Raw genomic sequence first — 12,862 nt, forward strand, 5'->3', positions numbered from 1 at the left:
CACAGCATTTTACTAAGTGCATAGTCTTGTCACAAACTGTCATTTAAAGGGCCCGACAGTCTCTACAACAGTCAAATATACTTTCCATAGTCTGTGGCCAATTATGGAGGAAACCTATTGATAGGTCATCCGAAACAATCACAAATGACTATTTCACTGTATTAAAGGATACCCGGGGAGGTGACATGATGAGATAGACATGGGTATGTACAGTGCCTACTGCCTAGCACACAAATAACTAGGCTGTGTTCCTTTTTTTCTTTCTCTGCCTAAAAGAGTTAATTATCGGGTATGTAAGTGGCTGACTCAGTCCTGACTCAGACAGGAAGTGACTACAGTGTGACCCTCCCTGATAAGAAATTCCAACCATAAACCATAAAACACTTCCCTAGCAGAAATTGGCTTCTGAGAGCAGGAAAGACATAAAAGGGGTCAATAGTTCATAAATTTTAGCTCTGTGTAATGGATAGCAGAGATACCGCCGCAACAGCAAGCGGCATGGCGGCTATCTCCGCATCGCAGCCGGCGGTTTCCCACCGCACAGTTACATGCTGGTGCTTTGCCTGGTCCTTCTATCGCTCATAGACTAAGGGCTACGCGCGCGCGCTCCAAGCGAAAGGACCTTTATACATCTAGAAGGGGAGTCAGCTGATCACGCGGTCAGCTGACTCCAGCTATGCTCTGGATTGGCTGAGTGACTGGGGCGGCGCTATAGAGCGCGTTTAGTATATATAGGACCTGACTGTCAGTTGCTCCGCGTCTGCTGTTGCATATGCTACGTGTTAGCACTCAGACCTAGTCAGATCCCAAAGTGTGCTAGAACCAGCTGGAGCTGGGGATCCACACTTAGCCAGATTCTGTTGATAGCTTAAAGTACTAATTGAATTGTATTATTTGTTATGACCTTCTGCTAGTTTGACTATTCTTCTGCTCTCTGATTTGGTACCTTTGCCTATCTGATATAAGTTGCCGACTCTGCCTGAACTACAACTCTGATTTAGCTTCCTGTCTCTGTACCGTATCTGTCCGTGTGTTGCCGAACGTGCTTGTCTGACTCTTCTGCCCTCACCAGGGAGCTTAGTCCTGGTGAGGGACTCTCAGTTTAGTTATCACCTGCTCCTCAGGTAGATAGCTGCAGTATAGTCTGAATCACCTGCTCTTCAGGTAGATAGCTGCAGTATAGTCTGAATCACCTGCTCCTCAGGTAGATAGCTGCAGTATAGTCTGAATCACCCGCTCCTCAGGTTGATAGCTGCAGTACAGTCTTCATCACCTGCTCCTCAGGTTGCTAGCTGCAGTACAGTCTTAATCACCTGCTCCTCAGGTTGAGAGCTGCAGTACAGTCTTAATCACCTGCTCCTCAGGTGACTAGTTAATACAGCACTGTCGGGATCCCCTGCCCCTCAGGAAATCACCTGCTGTAGTACAGTCTGAATCACTCGCCCCTCGAGTGATCACTCTACATTGTCTCACTGTGTATCACCCGCTGCTCGGGTGAAACTATCACCATTGCTCTGAGTCTCTAGCCTTCTGGGGTACTGAATACTGTGTTCCTTAGAGATACCCCCTTCCACCAGCGCCTCTGGGATAGTGGGTATCTCCTCCAATATTACTGTTGCACCAAAACACTATCTTACACCTGTGTGTCCTGTGTCTTGCTATACTTGTATGATTGGTGATTCTGCAGATCACCACATGATCAGGTATAACATCTGTATTATTGGTGATACTGCAGATCACCAATAATCAGAAAATCTATGCTTGCTGACACCAATCGTTACACTCTGGCATACTTCAATGAATGTGTCATTAAAGGGAAGGTTCAGGGACTGTTTAAAAAAAATAAAAATCCGCATCCACTTACCTGGGGCTTCCTCCAGCCCGTGGCAGGCAGGAGGTGCCCTCGGCGCCGCTCCGCAGGCTGCCGGTGGTCTCCGGTGGCCGACCCGACCTGGCCAGGCCGGCGGCCAGGTCGGGCTCCTTCCGCGTTCCAAAATGCGCCTCACGGCGGCGCGCTGACGTCATCGGACGTCCTCCGGGCTTTACTGCGCAGGCTCAGAACTACTGAGGAGCCCGACCTGGCCGCCGGCCTGGCCAGGTCGGGTCGGCCACCGGAGACCACCGGCAGCCTGCGGAGCGGCGCTGAGGGCACCTCCTGCCTGCCACGGGCTGGAGGAAGCCCCAGGTAAGTGGATGCGGATTTTTATTTTTTTTAAACAGTCCCTGAACCTTCCCTTTAAGCAAAAACAATTAAACAGTTAAAACTTAAAAAGTAGATTTAAACATTATATAAAACTGTAGAATATCTTAAAAAGTCATTTTTAGGAGAAGGAAGATAGATACAATCGTTTATTTCATTAGTTTTTTTCCTCGGGTGTCCTTTAAGTCGAATCAGGTAAAAAGGGCGCATGAACCCTTATGGAAAAAAGGTACCACCATAGGAGCCTCCTGCGTCCTTTTTTCCAGGCACCTTTTTTTCATGTATGCCTATTCAGTACCATGAGGCTTACATACAATACAATTCAGTACCATTCTGTTACATACAATACCTGGGCAAGCCCAGGATTTTCAAAGGGGGATTTCTGGAAGGTCTCCCTCAGCCAGGCACAATACAGTATAATAATATGGTAGGACATCATGCTGGGTACACATAATGCAATTTCCCTTCTGACCGACCACGGGATCAGTCAGGAGCAGTTTCGATGCAGATAATGACAGCTGTAATCCCCCCCACGTTTGCCTATGCAATATGTGCTGAATTTTATAACCACTGGAGTGGAGTTGGAGTTCCGCTTTAACCACTTCACCCCCAAGGGGTTTTTACCCTAACGGACAAGAGCAATTTTCATTTTCACCTGTCAGTGCTCCTCCCTTTTAATCACCAATAACTTTATTACTACTTATCACAACAAAATGATCTATACCTTGTTTTTTTCACCACCAAGGCTTTCTGTGGGTGGTACATTTTGCTAAGAATTTTTTTTATTCTAAATACATTTTAACAGGAAAAATAAGAAAGTAATGCAAAAAGTTCATTATTTCTCAGTTTTCGGCCATTATAGTTTTAAAATAAAACATTCTCCTGTGGTTAAAACCGACACATTTTATTTGCCCATTTGTCCCGATTAATAAACCATTTAAATTATGTCCCTATCACAATGTATGACGACAATATATTATTTGGAAATATAGGAGTTATTTTTCAGTTTTGTTTTGTTTTTGTTCGGTCCATAATTACAAGCCCCTATGTAGTAAAGTAAAAGTAATTTTCCCTCAAAAAATATAGATTAAAAAAGCTGAGTCCCTAAGGAAACTATTTAATTTTTTTTTTAAACTGATTTTTTTTTACAAGTGTTTTTTTTTGGGGAGGCTTTGGAAGTTATTAATTTTATTGATATTTAATAAGTGTATGTGTATGTATTATGCCTGTATGTGTAATTTTACTTTGTGGCCACTAGATGGCGCTAGTGAACACACTCCTGTTTTATATGAAGTGTTGACTTTTTTTTCACATTTTACTATACTGTTTCCTGTTTTAAGAATGGACGTGGCCACTGATCGCGGTCATGTCCATTCATTCCAGGCATTGCAACTAAGTAGAGGACCGCTTGGTCCTCCTCTTCCCCAATCACAGATCGCGGTGACTCTACGGTTAACGGCGATGGCGGCAGGGGGGGGGGGGGTTATGGGGAGGGCGCACGCATGTGCAGAATGGCGGCGGGAGCAAGCGACTTATTAAAACGTCCTGGAGCTGTTAACAGGCTCAAACAGGATGTTTTAATAAGTCAGGTTGCCGTTAAGTGGTTAAAGTAAACCTGAGAAAAAAACTATCACAAAGATGTATACTTACCTCAGGCTTCCTCCAGCCCTCTGTAGTCCCTCCGTGTAGTTCTAGTCCCCTCTGTTGTGCCGCAGTGGAGTCAGTAATCCTGCCAGATTGTAGGAACACTATAGATCTCAGGAACACTATTTCTCAGGAACACAGTCCTCTAACAACATGGTTGGTGCTGATATTTTTTTATAAACAGAGAGCACTACACCTTGAACCTATCCATGGTTCCTCACTGTATATAACAACATGGTTCACCTCTGGAATTCCCCTTACAAAGCACTCTTTGAACCTGTGTAAAATTCCCCTGGGGGTGCACATACCAGCAAGTGAGACAGTGGTGTACTCCTCCCCTCTACCTGCTGTCTGCCAGTGTCATCTGGATGTGAGTAATCGTCTCTCTGACAGGTCAAAGGGATTTCAGGGGCCAGCAGTCATTAGTCTGGTACTGAATATAATTAGCTTAGAGAGCCAGACCTACCAGCACGTCAGACCCAATGAGCCACTCACAACAAGAAAGCAGAATAGCACTGGAAGCAGTCATTTCTGAGTAATGCATACTTTCATCTGTAAAAATGTGAGGTATTTGGAACTAAATGTGCTTTTGTCACAGGTGGTGTTTGTTTCCATTTATCGGTGAAGGTCAGGACAGTGGTGATGTTGTTTAAAATATCCTCTGACTTGTATCAATGACCTTTATTGTTGTACATTTTTAGTCCCAGAAAGACGTAGGTGTAGTAGGGCACACCTTGTGTTTACAGCCATATTGTGCTATTCATGTACAGCTGATCATCTTCACAGGGGCTGCAATGTACCTCTTTATCACTGTCCAGTAAGGTGGAGATTGGGAGGAGAGACGGAGGGTTAATAAATGGAATCCCAAAAAATGCTCCTTAAAGTGAGCCTGAAGCAATTTTTAAATAAAAAAACAGATACTTACTTGCCTAAGGAGGGAGAAGGCTCTGGGTCCTACAGAGCCTTCCCGCTCCTCTCCCAGTCCCCTCGTTCCAGTGCTGTCGCCCCACCCCCCTCCCCCCCTTAGCAGTCCCCGACTGATGGGTCCAAAGACTGCTCTCTTTTGCCATGGAATGCTTGGGAAGTCTTTGGAAGCCTGAGTACCAGCAGCAGTAACAGCCACTGCATAGCAGCCACCACTGTGCCAGCGAAGGTAACAGCCACTGATTAGCAGCTGCCACTGTGCCAGCAGCAGTAACAGCCACTGATTAGCAGTCACCACTGTGCCAGCAGCAGTTACACCTACTGATTATCAGCTGCCACTGTGCCAGCAGCAGTTGCACCTACTGATTAGCAGTCGCCACTGTGCCAGCAGCAGTTACACGCACTGATTAGCAGCCACCACAGTGCCAGCAGCAGTTATACCCACTGATTCGCAGCTGCCACTATGCCAGCATCAGTAACAGCCACTGATTAGCAGCCACCACTGGGCCAGCAGCAGTAGCAGCCACTGATTAGCAGCTGCCACTGGGCCAGCAGCAGTAGCAGCCACTGATTAGCAGCTGCCACTGTGCCAGCAGCAGTAGCAGCCACTGATTAGCAGCTGCCACTGTGCCAGCAACAGTAGCAGCCACTGATTAGCAGCCACCACAGTGCCAGCAGCAGTAACAGCCACTGATTATTAGCAGCCACCACTGTGCCAGCAGCAGTAACAGCCACTAATTAGCAGCCGCCACTGTGCCAGCAGCAAAAACAGCCACTGATTAGCAGCTGCCATTCTGCCAGCAGCAGTAGCAGCCACTGATTAGCAGCCACCACAGTGCCAGCAGCAGTAACAGCCTCTAATTATCAGCTGCCACTGGACCAGCAGCAGTAACAGCCACTGATTATTAGCAGCCACCACTGTGCCAGCAGCAGTAACAGCCACTGATTAGCAGCCGCCACTGTGCCAGCAGCAGTTACACTCACTGGTTCACAGCTGCCATTGTACCAGCAGCAGTAACAGCCACTGAGTATCAGCCACCACAGTGCCAGCAGCAGTAACAGCCTCTAATTATCAGCTGCCACTGTGCCAGCAGCAGTAACAGCCACTGATTATTAGCAGCCACCACTGTGCCAGCAGCAGTAACAGCCATTGATTAGCAGCTGCCACTGTGCCAGCAGCAGTAGCAACCACTGATTAGCAGCTGCCACTGTGCCAGTAGCAGTAACAGCCACTGATTAGCAGCCACCACAGTGCCAGCAGCAGTAGCAGCCACTGATTAGCAGCTGCCACTGTGCCAGCAGCAGTAACAGCCACTGATTAGCAGCCACCACAGTGCCAGCAGCAGTAACAGCCTCTAATTATCAGCTGCCACTGTGCCAGCAGCAGTAACCGTCACTGATTAGCAGCCGCCACTATGCCAGCAGCAGTAACAGCCACTGATTAGCAGCCGCCACTGTGCCAGCAGCAAAAACAGCCACTGATTAGCAGCTGCCATTCTGCCAGCGGCAGTAAAAGCCACTGATATAGTATATAGGTTATTTCCCGTGGAATTGGTAAATTTGTGAAAATGTGACAGGCATAGTGTACTTAAAGGGGCACAATGGCGAAAATTTGTAAAATTTAAAATATGTGCAAACATATACAAATAAGAAGTACATTTTTCCAGAATAAAATGAGCCATACATTACTTTTCTCCTATGTTGCTGTCACTTACAGTAGGTAGTAGAAATCTGACAGAAGTGACAGGTTTTGGACTAATGCATGTCTTCATGGGGGATTCTCAGGGATTTATTTATTTTCAAAAGCACTTAGTGAATGACAGTTGCTCCGTCCAACTGCCAAACAAACTGTGTAACAAGCAGGGAAGCTGGCCAGCATTATTGTTTAAATACTTTTTAGGGAATATCTTTATAAAGAATAAAAGCCTTGCTGAGAGTCCCCTATGAAGAGATGGGCTAGTCCAAAACCTGTCACTTCTGTCAGAGTTCTACTACTTACTGTAAGTGACAGCAACATAGGAGAAAAGTAATTTATGGCTCATTTTACTCTGGAAGAAACATACTTCTTATTTGTCTATGTTTGCACATATTTTAAATTTTACAATTTTTCGTCATAGTGCCCCTTTAATGACAATCAGCAAAAATTGTGTTTAATTTTGCTAGATTGGTCCCCTGGCACTCTCAAGAAAGGCGATATGGCCCCTGGCCTAAAAGTGCTCAAAAACAATCCACACATAACATACAGTATCTCACTTTGATAGAATGTAAACCAGTCCGTGCACAGCTTGTATAGAATCAGAATCACTTTATTCGCCAAGTACGACAGTTGTCGTGCCTGGAATTGGTTGTGGTACACATTGTGACGCCGGGCGACGCCCAGTCGTCCGAGGATTCGCGGCCGATTGTCCGATCGCAACCGTGATCGGGAAACTGACATTCTTTATTTTTAAAATAGAAGTTTTTCCTTCCTGCCTTCCCCCCCCCCTTTTGCCATGAGGGCTGAATGGGCCTGCGTTAGCATATGGCTAAAGCAACCTGGTTTAGCAAGAAATCCTGTTAAGGCTCCCGGAAAAGCTCTGGTGACACTAATGTGCTAATTGGGCAGAGCTGAAATACCAACAGAGTCTATTCAACAGGGGAAGCTAGCACAGCATGAGGTCTATTGACACCTACATTCCTCCCAGTCTTGACGGCACCGACTAAACTGAGTATGGAATGCATGGTGTTGATAACTTTGTCACATTTTGCAAATACCATCCATGGGAGGAATATGAAAATTACATAATTTTGTTTCCCTAATTCTGTAGAATATGGTGATACTAGACATAGCCAGGTAACCCGAGCAGGGGCTGAGATATGAATAATGGGGTCCCCGTGCGCCCCAAATATTGCAAGTTTGATGTCCTATGAACGTGTATTCTCAGCCCAATCTGAATATGAAATCGGTTTGCATGTGCGACAAAACCCCGGCGGGGTATGAAATTGGACATATTTTGTGGATGGCTGGAAGTTCCTCCCCTGAGAACTCACTGCCTGACACGCCCCTGGGCTGAGCTTGAGACTCCGCCCAGAAATGTCAGTGCTCAAAACTGATTGCATGAGGACCCCCAGCCAATTCCCCCACTTTCCATCATACCGAAAAGACTGCCACTGCTTGGGGAAATAGCAGTGGCCATCTTGCAGGCGGAGCAACGGCCATGTGGTTCGGCCATATTGCGAACTAACTGCAACAAAGGAACTTTGTCTTTTCCCGAACGGACTTTCCACAGAATCATAAGTATTCGTTCTTTTTATCCCTTTTTCTTTTATGTACTGTGTTATCACCGTCTCTCATCGTTTAATTGTTCACGATTGTCTGTATATATTAATTATTTATATTGTAACAGATAAAGGCTTTTTAAAAGGTCTTTACCTCTCAGTAAAACCTTCTATTCAGTATACACAGACGAGACCTAAACTTCCGAAGGGACGCTACTGTTTTGATAGATAGATAGGAATTGCACAGTTTTAACCGGTTGTTTGTTTCACAGGTCTATAGTCAGTTAGCAGTTTTCTCTGGGCTGATAGAAAACAGAGATGGTGGCAAATCTACCCCTGGGTTGGAGTAAAAGTGTATTTTCGTAACCTCACAGGCTCCCTACTGCGTCGTGACGCTCAAACTCCGCCAATTCTACGCAGATTGCGTCCATAGCTCTCAATCTGTGTGCTAGAATCGGATCGGACGGTTTTGCGTGTTCACGGCCAGTGGGGCTCTTGTGACAGTGGTCGGCAGCGTTTGGGATCTGTGTGTGCTGATAGTATCTCAGGTAGGGCTATCGAATTAGCCCTATCGAGAAACGAACTAATTCGTTGGTAGTGACTGAGTGCAATATATTTTTCATATATACAGAGAGACTGTGTAACCAGTACCCCTCCCCTAAGTTTTCTTTTATTTGGCATGGAAATGTCCGGGAATTACAAGGTCATGGTCCTATCCGACCTGCAGAGTCTGTGCGAGGCGAGAGGCATGGACATCCGCGGCAAGAAACAGCAGGACCTGATAACGGACTTGTACCGATGGGATAGCCAGAATCTGCGGACGCTGGAGGTGTCCACTGTGGAGGACACCGGCTCATCTAACGCAAGTCGAGGGGAACCAGAGACTGAAGATCCTGTGCGTACCGAGGTTGAGCAACCCGCGGGCAATGCGGCAACAGATACGCAGGAGGCTGTCAGTGTGATCCCCGACCCCAGAACCCCTGAAAGTACTCGCCTGGAACCGGCCAGTACTGGACTGTCCAGTTATGTTGATCCAGTAATGCAGCAGGCATTGCAAAAGCTGATGGAAACTGATGTGGACAAGTACCTGCAGTACATGGCGGAGCAAAAGCGAGAGGAACGCCAATCTGCAGAGGCGCGGGAGAGACGACAGCATGAGCTGAACATGGCGAAAGTGCAGCAAGCCAGCCGGAGTTCAACGCCCAGCCTCCCTGCTGAAGGGACTGCCGCTCCAGTAAGTGCAAAATTTAAATTTGCTATTATCGAAAAAGACACTGACATTGACTTGTTTTTGAGGTCTTTCGAAAAGGCCTGCCGTCAGTATCGTCTGTCCCAAGACCAGTGGGCCAGACATCTGACACCCTTGCTGCGCTACAAAGCGCTTGATGCTTTCTCAGAGCTGCCTGTGGAAAAGGACAATGATTATACCGCTATAAAGGAGGCTATAATCACTAAGTACCAGCTGACGCCAGAAGCCTACCGGAAAAGGTTCAGGTCCTGGCAGAAAAAATCTACTGATTCTTATCAAGATGTGGTCAGCAGTCTGCTCACCACACTCCGCCAGTGGACGCTAGGCCTCACTAAAGGGTCTTACGGTGTCCTGGAGGACTTAATCGTCCTGGAGCAGTTTCTGAACATTTGCCCGGCTGATGTACGCCAGTTTGTGCTGGAGCGCCGACCGGCGTCAGCGACGGTCGCTGCAGACCTCGCTGAGACCTTTGCAACGACCAGGGTGCCGGAGACCCGCAGGACTGCCCCATCTAGCTGGAGAGGAGGTCAGTCCCACAATTTTGCAGACTCTCCTACCTCTGTGAGCCGTGCGCCCCAGAGGCCCTCCAGCGCAGCTGCTGCGTCCAGGCCTGCAGTAACAGAGGGCATCACCTGTCACTTTTGCCGCAAGCCCGGACACATGAAGTTTAACTGCCCGGAGCGGAGGCAGACCGCGCCAGCTCCTGCACCACCTACACCTCGCCCACGGCAACTGCCGCCAGCCAGCGCACCCCAGCCGGGAGCACCCAACAACGTCATGTTCGCAGGTGGGAGAGGGATCCACTCCGCTACGAGCAACCACCAGCTGGTTACAGTGAACGACCAGCTTGTTACCGGTTTCCGCGACACTGGAGCGGATGTCACCCTGGTGCGTGCGCACCTGGTCCCGACGGAAAATATCCTCCCTGACAAATACCTTACCCTCACTGGAGTGGGGGGCACTCTTTCTCGCATTCCCCAGGCTCGGGTGTCCATCGATTGGGGGGTGGGGGTTCAAGAGAAGGTTGTTGGGGTCCTGGACCAACTGCCGGTCCCAGTTTTGTTGGGGACCGACCTGGGCAAGCTTGTGTCCTATTATGAACCTGCCCCAAGCCCCTCAGACTGCCAGGAGGGAGACGGACTCTCCGCCCACACTAAGGTACTTTGCACCAAGGGGCAAGAACAGGGGGGAGGTGGGTTGAATGTGCCCAGTCCAGGGGTACCGAGTCCAATAGTACCTGTGTCACAGGTACCTGTGTTTGATATACCGATTGTTTGTGATGAAAATGTTGTTGTACCTGTCACTGTAATTCATGCATGCAGCCAGGATGTGAGTAATGCCAGTATATGCCAGTCTGAAGGTGTACCTGTACTGGCAGTAACACGCAGCCGCGCTGCTCAGAACCTGGGCTCAGAGCAGGTGGAAGAGGTTCCGGCCTCCTCCCCCTCCTCTGACCACAGGGATGGTAGCCTTCAGCCACTAACTGCATATGCCACGGGCCAGCTGGCTGAGAGCGAGAGTGCTGCATTTGTGCAAGCACTCCAGACTGACCCTAGCCTCGAGGCACTCAGAAGGCAGGCTTCGGAGCCCCTCACGAATGAAGATACCTTCAAGGTATATGCCCTTCTTCCCGTGAGGCAGAACAAGCTGCAAGCAGCCTGGGAGGGGCCTTTTACTGTAGTGCAGCGGTTAAACCCTCTGACGTATCTAGTGAACATGGGGGGCAGGAAGCAGAAGAGCTTTCATGTAAACATGCTGAAGGCACACCATGACAGGACCCAGTATGCGCTGCCAGTGTGCAGCCGGTTAGAGCAGGGAGAGGCAGACCCCCTGTTAGACCTGCTGGCTGACGTACGAGATGTGGACGGCGACCTAAACGTCAATCCACAGCTCGCCTCAGCCCAGCAAGAGCAGTTACAGAAGGTGCTGGGCCAGTACCAGCACACCTTCTCCGGTATCCCGGGGCGGACCAGTATGGCGGTGCATGGGGTAGATACAGGTACCCATCCCCCCATCAGGCAATCCGCTTACCGTGTCTCTCCCGAGGTACAGGCGGACATGCAGAAGGAGGTGAGGGAGATGCTGGAGTTAGGGGTGGTTCAAAAGTCCAGTAGTGCCTGGGCAGCCCCTGTTGTCCTGGTCCCCAAGAAGGACCAGACAACTCGGTTCTGCGTAGACTACAGGAAACTGAACGCCATCACCACTACAGACGCCTACCCCATGCCTCGCATTGATGAGCTGCTAGATACACTGGCATCAGCCAGGTACCTATCAATCATGGATCTGAGCCGGGGGTATTGGCAGATACCACTTGCACCTGACGCGAGGCAAAAGTCGGCCTTCATCACCCCTTTCGGCCTCTTCGAGTTCACGATGATGCCCTTTGGGATGAAGAACGCCCCCGCCACGTTTCAGCGGGCCGTGAACGACCTGCTAGAGGGAATGCAAGGGTTCGCTGTAGCGTATCTGGATGACATTGCGGTGTTCAGCCCCACCTGGGAAGAACACCTCAAACACCTGTCCCAGGTACTAGAGAGGCTGGCCATGGCCAATCTGACGGTTAAACCGAGTAAGTGTCAGATTGGCATGACCGAGGTGCAGTACTTAGGTCACCGGGTGGGGGGTAACACCCTGAAACCTGACACGGGAAAGGTGGACGCCATCCTGGCATGGCCTCGACCTATCACCAAAAAGCAGGTCCAGGCGTTCCTGGGGACCGCCGGCTACTATAGGAAATTTGTTCCCGCCTATAGTACAATGGCGAAGCCCCTGACCGATGCCACTAGCAAGAAGCACCCCAAGGTTGTTAGCTGGACCCCCGCTTGCGAGAATGCCTTCCAGGCCTTGAAGCAGGCCCTCGCAAGCGCCCCTGTGCTTCAGGCCCCAGACTTCAGTCGTCGGTTTGTGGTGCAAACCGATGCCTCTGACTACGGTCTCGGCGCAGTCCTCAGCCAGGTGGATGGAAAGGGGGATGAACACCCTATCCTCTACCTGAGCCGGAAGCTCCTGCCCCGAGAGGTAGCCTACTCCACAACTGAAAAGGAGTGCCTGGCGATCGTGTGGGCCCTACAGAAACTGCAGTCGTATCTGTACGGCCGCTCCTTCACGATCGTCACTGATCACAATCCCCTGAGTTGGCTAAACCGTACTGCTGGAACCAACGGCAAGCTCCTACGGTGGAGCCTGTCATTGCAGCAGTACGACTTTACGATCCAACACAAAGCAGGCAGCCGACACCAAAACGCTGATGGGCTGTCGCGGTGTCAGGGGGAACCCGACCCAACAGCGCCAATAGCTGCTACGGAAGGCGTCCTGTTGACACCTCCCTGAGCAGAGCTCGGGAAGGGGGAGGTGTGACGCCGGGCGACGCCCAGTCGTCCGAGGATTCGCGGCCGATTGTCCGATCGCAACCGTGATCGGAAAACTGACATTCTTTATTTTTAAAATAGAAGTTTTTCCTTCCTGCCTTCCCCCCCCCCCCTTTTGCCATGAGGGCTGAATGGGCCTGCGTTAGCATATGGCTAAAGCAACCTGGTTTAGCAAGAAATCCTGTTAAGGCTCCCGGAAAAGCTCTGGTGACACTAATG

The 12,862-nt window shown here is 49.4% G+C and overlaps 1 long non-coding RNA gene across 1 annotated transcript in view; it reads left to right on the forward strand.

The window, feature by feature from the left end:
• The window catches only part of LOC137571397 (uncharacterized), a 39,163-nt gene that overhangs the window by 11,821 nt on the left and 14,480 nt on the right, over window positions 1-12,862 (forward strand). The gene's annotated exons all lie outside the window — the stretch shown is intronic.

Source organism: Hyperolius riggenbachi, chromosome 4, assembly GCF_040937935.1.
Source record: "Hyperolius riggenbachi isolate aHypRig1 chromosome 4, aHypRig1.pri, whole genome shotgun sequence".
Classification (NCBI taxonomy): domain Eukaryota; kingdom Metazoa; phylum Chordata; class Amphibia; order Anura; family Hyperoliidae; genus Hyperolius; species Hyperolius riggenbachi.